Source organism: Theobroma cacao, chromosome 10 (assembly GCF_053813885.1).
Source record: "Theobroma cacao isolate CCN51 chromosome 10, ASM5381388v1, whole genome shotgun sequence".
In the NCBI taxonomy this organism is placed as follows: domain Eukaryota; kingdom Viridiplantae; phylum Streptophyta; class Magnoliopsida; order Malvales; family Malvaceae; genus Theobroma; species Theobroma cacao.
In genome coordinates this window covers 16,780,672-16,789,912 of record NC_142648.1, presented here as the reverse complement: position 1 = coordinate 16,789,912, position 9,241 = coordinate 16,780,672, and positions in this window count along the sequence as shown.

The window sequence follows — 9,241 nt, the reverse complement described above, 5'->3', positions numbered from 1 at the left end:
AATGTTTCTTATAGTTACAACCGGTTTTCAAAACATGCATGTAAGCAAAATCACAACTCTTACCTTCCTCTCTCTTAAATAGTCAAACCAAAACACTAATCTCCTTCAAGCTTCAAATCTACACTTTGAATGGTAAGTGAGCATCAAGACTCAACAAGGAAGAAGTACGAAACCCACAGTTTCTCTTGAATCCTCGCAAACCCAAGCCTTCCTCCATTTTCTCTCTTTCTTTCTCTTTTCTTCTTCTCGAGTAGAGCTCTCAAGAAGAATTTCTTCTTTCTTTTCCTCTCTCAATGGTCTGTTCTCTCAAGCTTCTCAAGGCCAATTTCTTTGTTCTCTTTTACTCTTTGGAATTTGGTATTTTTATGGCCACCTACTTAGCCAATCAAATTGCATGCACACATTTGCCTCTTTTTTTAATTCTATTAGGCCACCTTGCCAACCTATAAGATTTCATGCACCAATTTCCTTTCTTCCACATTGGTCAAATATCTTACTTTATTATCCATATTCATTATTTAATCTATCTTCATGCATTCTTAATCCATTTCCATTTCATCCACCTTACTTATATCCAATAGCCTTTCATGCATTCTCCTACATTATTTCTCATTTGGTCTCCCATTTAGCCAATAACATTACATGCATATATATTTCCTTTCTTTTAGTCCAACATTGCCCCCAAGTGTCCTCCATGCAAAAATTCTCTATGCTTTCTTTAACTAGTAAAATCACATGCATATTTCACCTTGTGCATTTATCTCCTTCCTTTTATTTGTCACATGATAGGGGGCCCACATGTTCCCCACTAAGATTACACCTTCATATGTCATCTTTTGCATGTAATAGTATTGTCACATGCATATGCTAATCTTCCACATAACCTCATTTTTCGTGACTAATTATTTTCTTTTCATCCAATTTTGCATGTGACTAATAATTTCTCTATCTAAATAATATAATATAATATAAATGAACAAAATATTATTTTATTCATGTCATCCAAAAATTTTATTTTTGGTCTTCCCCACTTAAACTTAACCTATCTCTTTCAAAATGCGACCCGTTCCGGCATTGGATTTATTTTAATATTATTTTATTAATAAAATATTATTTTATTTCAAAATTCTCCATTTGTCTCTTCGGGTCCCAAAGTGTCTCACTTTGCCTCGGTTCACTTCCAAATCGCCTTTTAACTCCGCTAACTCATCATCGATAAAATATTATTATGTTATTATTATTTTCTTGCATGTAAAATATTTTATTCCAAAATATTTCTTCCACCTATCTCCACTATTTCGCACTTAATTTAGCTTCAATTGACCCTCGTCCTATTGATAAGGTCATATTAGCTTTTATACAAGTGTACAGGGTGTTACATCTATGAAAATACTCTAATATGTCAATAGTGTAAGTAATCCTTAGACTTGTGATACCATGTCATCTTGTGTGTGAATTGTCATGCTTTGATTTCACCTCTACGGGTCTGGATATGACCAGATGCCAAGATAGGATGCTTTTGGGTATGGCATGAAACGTGCGAAGACGAATGAGTTGTCTAGAAAGGATTCATCATCCCAAGTGATTTGAAGGGGACATATCTCATTTGCTCCTGGCTTATATTGACTAAAAGTCCTTGCCCAAGGCAATCTTGATAGGTCAACATGAAAGCTATAGGACTAATATGGATAAGTTAAAAAGTAGACACCTAGCCAGACTTTCTATCTAATTGGGATATATGATGAAAAGATTGAATTATATTAAGATTGTAACACCATGTACCCTCATATAGAAGACAATATAACCTTATCGACAAGACGAAGGGTCAATAGATGCTAATTTAAGTGCCAAAGAGTGGCAACGGGTGAAAAGAATATTTTGAAATAAAATATTCCGTACATAAGAAAATAATAATAAAATAATAATATTTTATCGAGGATGAATTATCGAGTTAAAAGGCAATTTAAAAGTGAACCGAGATAAAGTGAGACACTTTGGGACCCGGGGAGACAAGTAGAAAATTTTGGAACAAAATAATATCTTATTAATAAAATAATATTAAAATATTAATATTTTATCTAATGTTGAAATTAGTCATGAAGAAGGACTATATGGCTAATCTAAATGGGGGAGAAAAAGTAAGAAAGAATTTCAAAAAAAGATGATGTAAGTGGGGCCCGCGTGCCTTTATTAAATAAAGGAAGAGATAGTAAGTATATATTTAAATATTATGATGACACCTTGGTGAAGTGTAAATGGGATATTATATTTGTACAAGTGTAAAGGAAGAAAGATAGAAGGAAATTAGAATTAAAGAAATGTTTAAATGACCAAATTGTAAAGGACGAAAAGTTTAGAGGGTCAATGGTGAATAAGGGTAAATTTGAGGACTTATGTGCAATTTCAACATTTACATTTAAATGGAAACTAACTAACCAAGAAAAATTAGATTGTGTGGGAGGATGAAATATGTATGTAACAAATACTATTACATGCAAAGATATGCATGCAAGGATGTATTTGTAGTGGGGAACATATGGGACCCCCACCATGTGACAAATAAATAGGTATGAGACAAATGAATAAAATGACACATGCATGTGGTTTTTTAAGTTAAAGGAATGCATGGAGGATTTATGCATGATGGACACTTGGTGGCAATGTTGGACTAAGAGAAAAGAAAATGTATATGCATGTAATGTTATTGGCTAAATGGGAGGCGAAATGAGAAATAATGTGGGAGAATGCATGAAAGACTATTGAACAAAAGTAAGATGGATGAAATGGAAATGCATTAAGAATTCAAGAAGATAGATTAAAGAATGGAAGGATAATGAAAGGTGGATATTTAACAAATGTGGAGGAAAGGAAATTGGTGCATGAAAACCCATTGGTTGGAAAAATGGCCAAATGAAAATAAAAGGTGGATGTGTGCATGTATTGTGATTGGTTAAATGGGTGGCCATATAAATATCAAAATTCAAGGGTAAAAGAGAAAGGTGAATAGGCCTTGGTGAGACTTGAGAGTCAGCCATTTAGAGAAGAAAAGAAAGAAGAGAAAGCTTTAAGAAGTTCCACCCGAGAGGAAGAAAAAGAGAAAGAAAAAGAGAGAAAAGTGGGAAAGGCTCGGGTTGTGAAGATTCAAGAGAAACCGTGAGGTTTCCTCCCTTAATCTTGTAGAGTCTTGACATTTTACCACCAAAAGAGTCTTCAATACTCAAGAGAGAAGCTGTGGAGTGTTGATGGAGGCATAAAGCTTGGTTTCAAGATACAAGAGAAATAAGGTAAGGATTGTGGTTTTAGCTTGAATGATCTTTGAAAATGGGTTGGTAACTATAAGAAATGTTTTGTGGCAGCAAAGATTGGCTTGATTGGAAAGGATCTAGTGACATGCAAGCCATCAAACCCATCGATGCATGATGGATTCAAAGTGAAAGAGAAATGGTAAGCATTATACTATGTTTTAAGGCCTACGATTGGTAAAATTTTTGAAGAAATAATTGTGCATAATGTTGGTAGCTTGGTGATTGGAACATTGGAAGAATATTGAGGTTGCATGCACAATCTAATCCATCACAAAGGTAAGGCATGCAATGTGAAATGATTGTGTGATGTCTTGAGTACGGTTAGGAAACAATTATGCTAGTTGAAAGCTTGAAAATGAAATTGTGAACATATGTTGTTTTGAAAGATTTAAAAGGTTAATAATGTTGGTGTAACATGAATGGAAATTGATGTTGTGCTTAGTGGTAGCATGTTACATGTAAATAATGGTGCGTATAAGCTTAGAACTTGCTTGGTGAAATTGGATCTATAATTGTTGCCATATGCATGATAATGGTATGAAAATGATAGTTTGAACATGATATATGTCATTAGAAAGATTGATATGGGCGTTTGGAGTCATAAACAAATTGTTGGGTTTATGTAAATCAAAGTTTACACTAAGGATTAAGTGTAAATGGCTATTTCTTAAGAATAAAATATGAGAATATAGAATTAAATGCAAATAGAAAATGTAGAAGATATCGGCAGCAAAGCTTATTAACAGTATTGGATTAAAATGGTGTTAATAAGTGACAAGGCAAGGATTATTGCTACAAGCATAAAGTGAGTACTCGAGGAAATACTAGTGATGAAGTAATATCCCACCATTGAAAGGTGAGTAGGGGGTGTCTATTTCAAAAAGATTCCGTAACATATAGAATGATGTTTCATATACTACTATTTGATTATGACTTATTCAATGTCATTGTGGAAAGCATGAGTTGCTAAAAAGCGATAGGTAGTTTTAAATACCTATTCGTGAAAAATTTATAAACTGTTATTGTGGAAAGCTTGAGCTGGTAGCAATGATAGGCAATGGTGGATGCCATGACTTTTGCAATTGTTTTAGATATATATATATATATATATATATATATATATATATATATATATATATATATGCTATATATGTAAAGTGTTTTAGAAATCGGGAAACAAGCCTTTTTGCAATGTATTGCATCAAATCTGTGCCCTGTATTTTTGTGTGACATGCATAGTTAAATGCATTTGTTAAATGGTTTAAACGCAAGTTTTTGAGAGTCGATTTTAGTCCAATCTTTATACAAATTTTTACACCATGCATTTTAATGTGAAAAGCAATTTAAAAGGTTATCAAACCTTGTTTTCAAATGATTTAAAGCAAAAGACTTGGAAACCTCGATTTGGTTTTGAAAAACCGAGAGCGTCGAGAGTAGGTCGAATGTCACATCGAAATAGTATAACCCTTGTGCACAAGTGAGCTCTAGCTAGAGAACCTTTGGGTCACCGATGAGCTGTTAGATGTGGCTAGGTCACGGTCTGTGATTATACGTGGCAAGGCCACGGGATGATATATATGGCTAGGCCACAAGTTGATATACGTGGTTGCGACCACTTGATTTCTCTAATGTCGGCCAACATTGTTGAGACTGCCATGGCTATGGGAATTCGATGGAGGGGGGCCTTTCGGATTGTTATTACGTGGAAGTGGGTCCACGGGTTGATTATTATGATTACCTACTCAAGAGCCTTGAGAGTTTTTAGACTTGTACTCTTTTGCATGGTGGAGAGTTAATGTTTTTTCACAACTCCCCTACTTGATTAAAAGCTTTCAGTGCTTACTTGATGAGCATGAGTTGATTTATGTGGATGTGCACGTTGATTTTTACACGCCACACATTTTGGGAGCATGCATACTTTTATACTATTAATTGTATATTTGATGAAAAAAGATGATTTCGATGATTGAAACTTATTTTGCTACGATTGTTTTCGGCATTGTTCTACCAACAGAAGTATTGCATTGTGATTTTATGACATTATTTTTTTTACAAGGCACAAATACCTTACTTGTGATTTGGTTTAACAAGATTATTATTTAATATTCTGGTTTTATTATTCAAATGATCTGTATTAAGCTTGTTTCCCATCTACGCCCTGCTCATAGAGCCGATGATTATTGAGTCTGTGAGACTCATCCCCTTATCTCCTTTTTGCAGATAGTGATCAGCCTAATGTGCATTATCAACATTTATAGTCCATCGCGGATAGGTAAAGGCATCTCATAGCACTTTATTCCAAGTCGCTCCGCTGCTAGAGGTCGAGTTGTTCATAGCATGAAGTATTTGTAAACAATGCCAATGTAAATGTGCAGTTGGATACTATACACTTTAATGTATTTTTACGATTATGGTGAAAAAAGGATAAAATGGCTTATTACGATTTATGTTTAATTCTTATTACAAAGAGTTATATGGTTTAAAGTAATTTCCTATATTGACAGCATAAATATGAAGTAATAACTAAAGTTTCAAATAAGGCTTGTTCGAGACTTGGCGGGTTATCTCGCAAAACTCGGACGTCGATCGAGGAGTGGTCATTACAAAGATACTGTACACTGAAAGGGTAGTCAAACGATTTGACTCTCCTGATACTTGGGGTGGCCATGATATATTGCTAAATGTCGTTTATTATTTGTAAATATAAATATAAATTCTTAATTGAATTAACTTATATTTATTGCCAACATGTTAGGAACCTAATGGGTCACACACATAAGATGAATCGTTGAAATTAATTTGAGTTCAATTGGATGTGATCTCATTGATTTTATAGAGGTTTAATCCAATTAAATAGTGGGCTAAATCAAATATGATTTGATGGAGTATTAAACATAGGCACAAGTAGCCCAAGACATTATCTAATGCTTGTTGGATATGAAGTAGGTCAATTTACTCTATAAAAGAATCCTTTAGCCACCTATTAAAAGTACAAAAGAGTTCTATTTTATTTTCTCATGTGTTGGAGATAGGGTCACAACTAAGAAGAAAGAAATATAAGGGAGCTCAAAGTTGAGAGTTTGCTAGTACAAACTTTGGCTTAGGATTCACACATTCTTAGTGAAGAGATTTCGACAAATCAATATGCGGATCATCATTAAAGGCAGGACAATTATGCTGCTATGGTTTGATAAGTCTTAGCTGGCGTACAAAACTCAACAATGAAAAGCCAAGGAGGACTCCACCAAAGAAAGCAGACATCAAACTTTTAGGTATGTCGAAAACTTTCTCTTGTGGTTTTTCTAGATTAATTTCAATTAAAGTGAATCACGTCTTAGGGGATTAAAATTTTAATAATATTCCGTTGTGTATGATTCATCTTAGCATGATTTGAATCCCTAACAAGTCTATCATTGAATCAATGCATAAATATCAATAATGTACTTAATTCATTATCATTCTTTCTAACTAGGTTCTACCTAACATAATCCAAAGTAGTTTTATCACAATTTTAACTAACTTATTTGTAATTGAGGTAAGTCAAGTAAACTCACCTTGAATCAACCCATTTCCAACACAATAGCCCTTAGAAAACCTTTCTTGATTGAATTCTACATGTTCATTATATTGAAAACCCATAAAACTCCAATTTAAAATTTCTTCAAACTTTCTAGCATTTGTAGACGAATATACAATTTTTCCAACCCCCTAACTATACAGTTATTTTCTTTCCATGCTTCAACAACAACCCTAAGTATCTTAATCAATTAAACATCAAATCCTTACATTAATTATTAGATTAAAACCACTAAAAATCTCCAAAAACCTTCAAGCTAGAAGAGAGAAAATAGTGTTGGAACATCACCATATTTTGAATTATAATTAATCAATTTGAAGTTCAAGCATTAAAAAAGCTTGTTCTTACCTCATCTCCCACTTTCCTAGCTCTAATTCACAAGTAGGAGTACTTAAAAATCAAAAGAGGAAAGCTTGGAACCTTTTGCAAAGAGAGAACTCAAAACTTTTTCAAAGAAATGAGAAATGGGCAGACAAACCAAGGATAAAATGTAATAGCCCCCACTTGGATAAACTCAGTAGGCTAATTGCCTATTAATCCTTTCATTATACTTTATTTACATAATTCACCTCTTTCGTTATTTTTCCTTTCAATTTAGTCCCTTAAATATTTATTTATTTTCTTTTCCATTTAGTCTTCCAGTTTTTTCTTCTTTTCAATTTAGTCCTTCTCCCAACCTTTTCTTTCCTTTCAATTAAGTCCTCACATTTGAGAATTGATCTCTTCTCTTTAAAAGATTTATTCTTCTTAATGCAGAATGCTTCTTTTTTGCTTTTGGAGGTCGAGAATCAATCTCTTCTCTTCAAGAGATTGATTCTTCATAACACAAAATGCTTCTTTTTGCTTTTGGAAGCTGAAAATCAATCTCTTTTCTTCAAAAGATTGATTCTTCTGAACACAAAATGCTTCCTTTCGCTTTTGGAGGTTGAGAATCAACCTCTTTTTCCATTCGAATCGATTCTCCCTAAGCAAAATTTAAATTTAAGCCATTTTCCAACTTCATTTTCATTCATTTATCCATCATTTCCTTTATCATATATGCTTATATACATATCTTAGCAAATCTATTCCAACATCAACCTCAAATGTATATACATCATATAGAAAACCACATTACTTATTCCACTAAAAACATAAATCACAAAATTATTGTCTATAATGAAATCAAAACCACATGACATTTAGCTCTGCTAGCCTATGCCTCAGTTTATAATTGAAAACCAATTCTCATCAATATATCCACATTTTATCATGCATATTCATACATACTCAAATTCACTATTATGTGCATGGTTGTAATTTCACATAAATCTATTTTCGGTCAAAGGTAACTAAAATTTTTAAAACCCAATTTACTCCCCTCTTAGACATACTGTTACTTATCTATTAAACTAATGTTTCTAACGGCATGGAACAATTTATTGATCAATTAGGCACATCATTTTACCTAACTTACTAGGCAACTTAGTTTTCATGCTATAGTCCCTTTGCTTAAATTGGGGTGTTACATTCATCATCTCTGAAATTGAAAAAACCTATTGAATATTATATTTAAGTCTCTAGGATTTATTTGATTTTTGGTTTTTTAAGATGATTTAGTAATTTTTGAGTTTACACCCCAGATCAAATGATTTAATTTGTTTAGGCATAAAACATTTGTTTTATCAAAAAGCAATTAGTTTTTTTTTTATTTTTTTGTTTTAATTCTTTACACCAATCATTTTTTGATATGTGGAGAGACAAAAGGATAAAAGACATATTTCTTAATCAATAACATTTAATGCTATGTCATTTAGTACATGGTAGTGACATCATCAAAATGACATGTATCACATGATATATGTTGTGATATCAAAGTGCTAACTATACCATCACCATTAGTGAAAGGGACTTAATTGATCCAAATAAAAATTCAAGAATTTAATTAAACATAATAAAAAGACAAAGACTTCTTTGATTTTTTTTATATAATTCAAAACCTTATTTATCTTTTTCTTTAAAAAAAATCACTTATGAGAAGACAAGGTCAAAGAAAATATTGTTGTGGAAGCAAAATCTTGTCCACAATTCTTTAATCTTGAAGGTAACAATATTCCTATCCCATACAGTTATTTAGGATTTTTTTTTTGTTTTTGTTTTTGTTAGATCTCACATATATGAATTAGTTGTATTTAGTCTCAATTCAATATAAATTAAAATTATATTAGTCATCTAAAATTTAAGATTCCAAATTCTACCAAAATTAAGGCCACTAAGAAGCGCTCACCATAGGGAGCTGACTGCAGAAGCAAAATGAATGTCACAAAGACAAAGACAAGCTTCGTTGGCTCTGAGCAGAACTAAAAACTGCACATCTGCT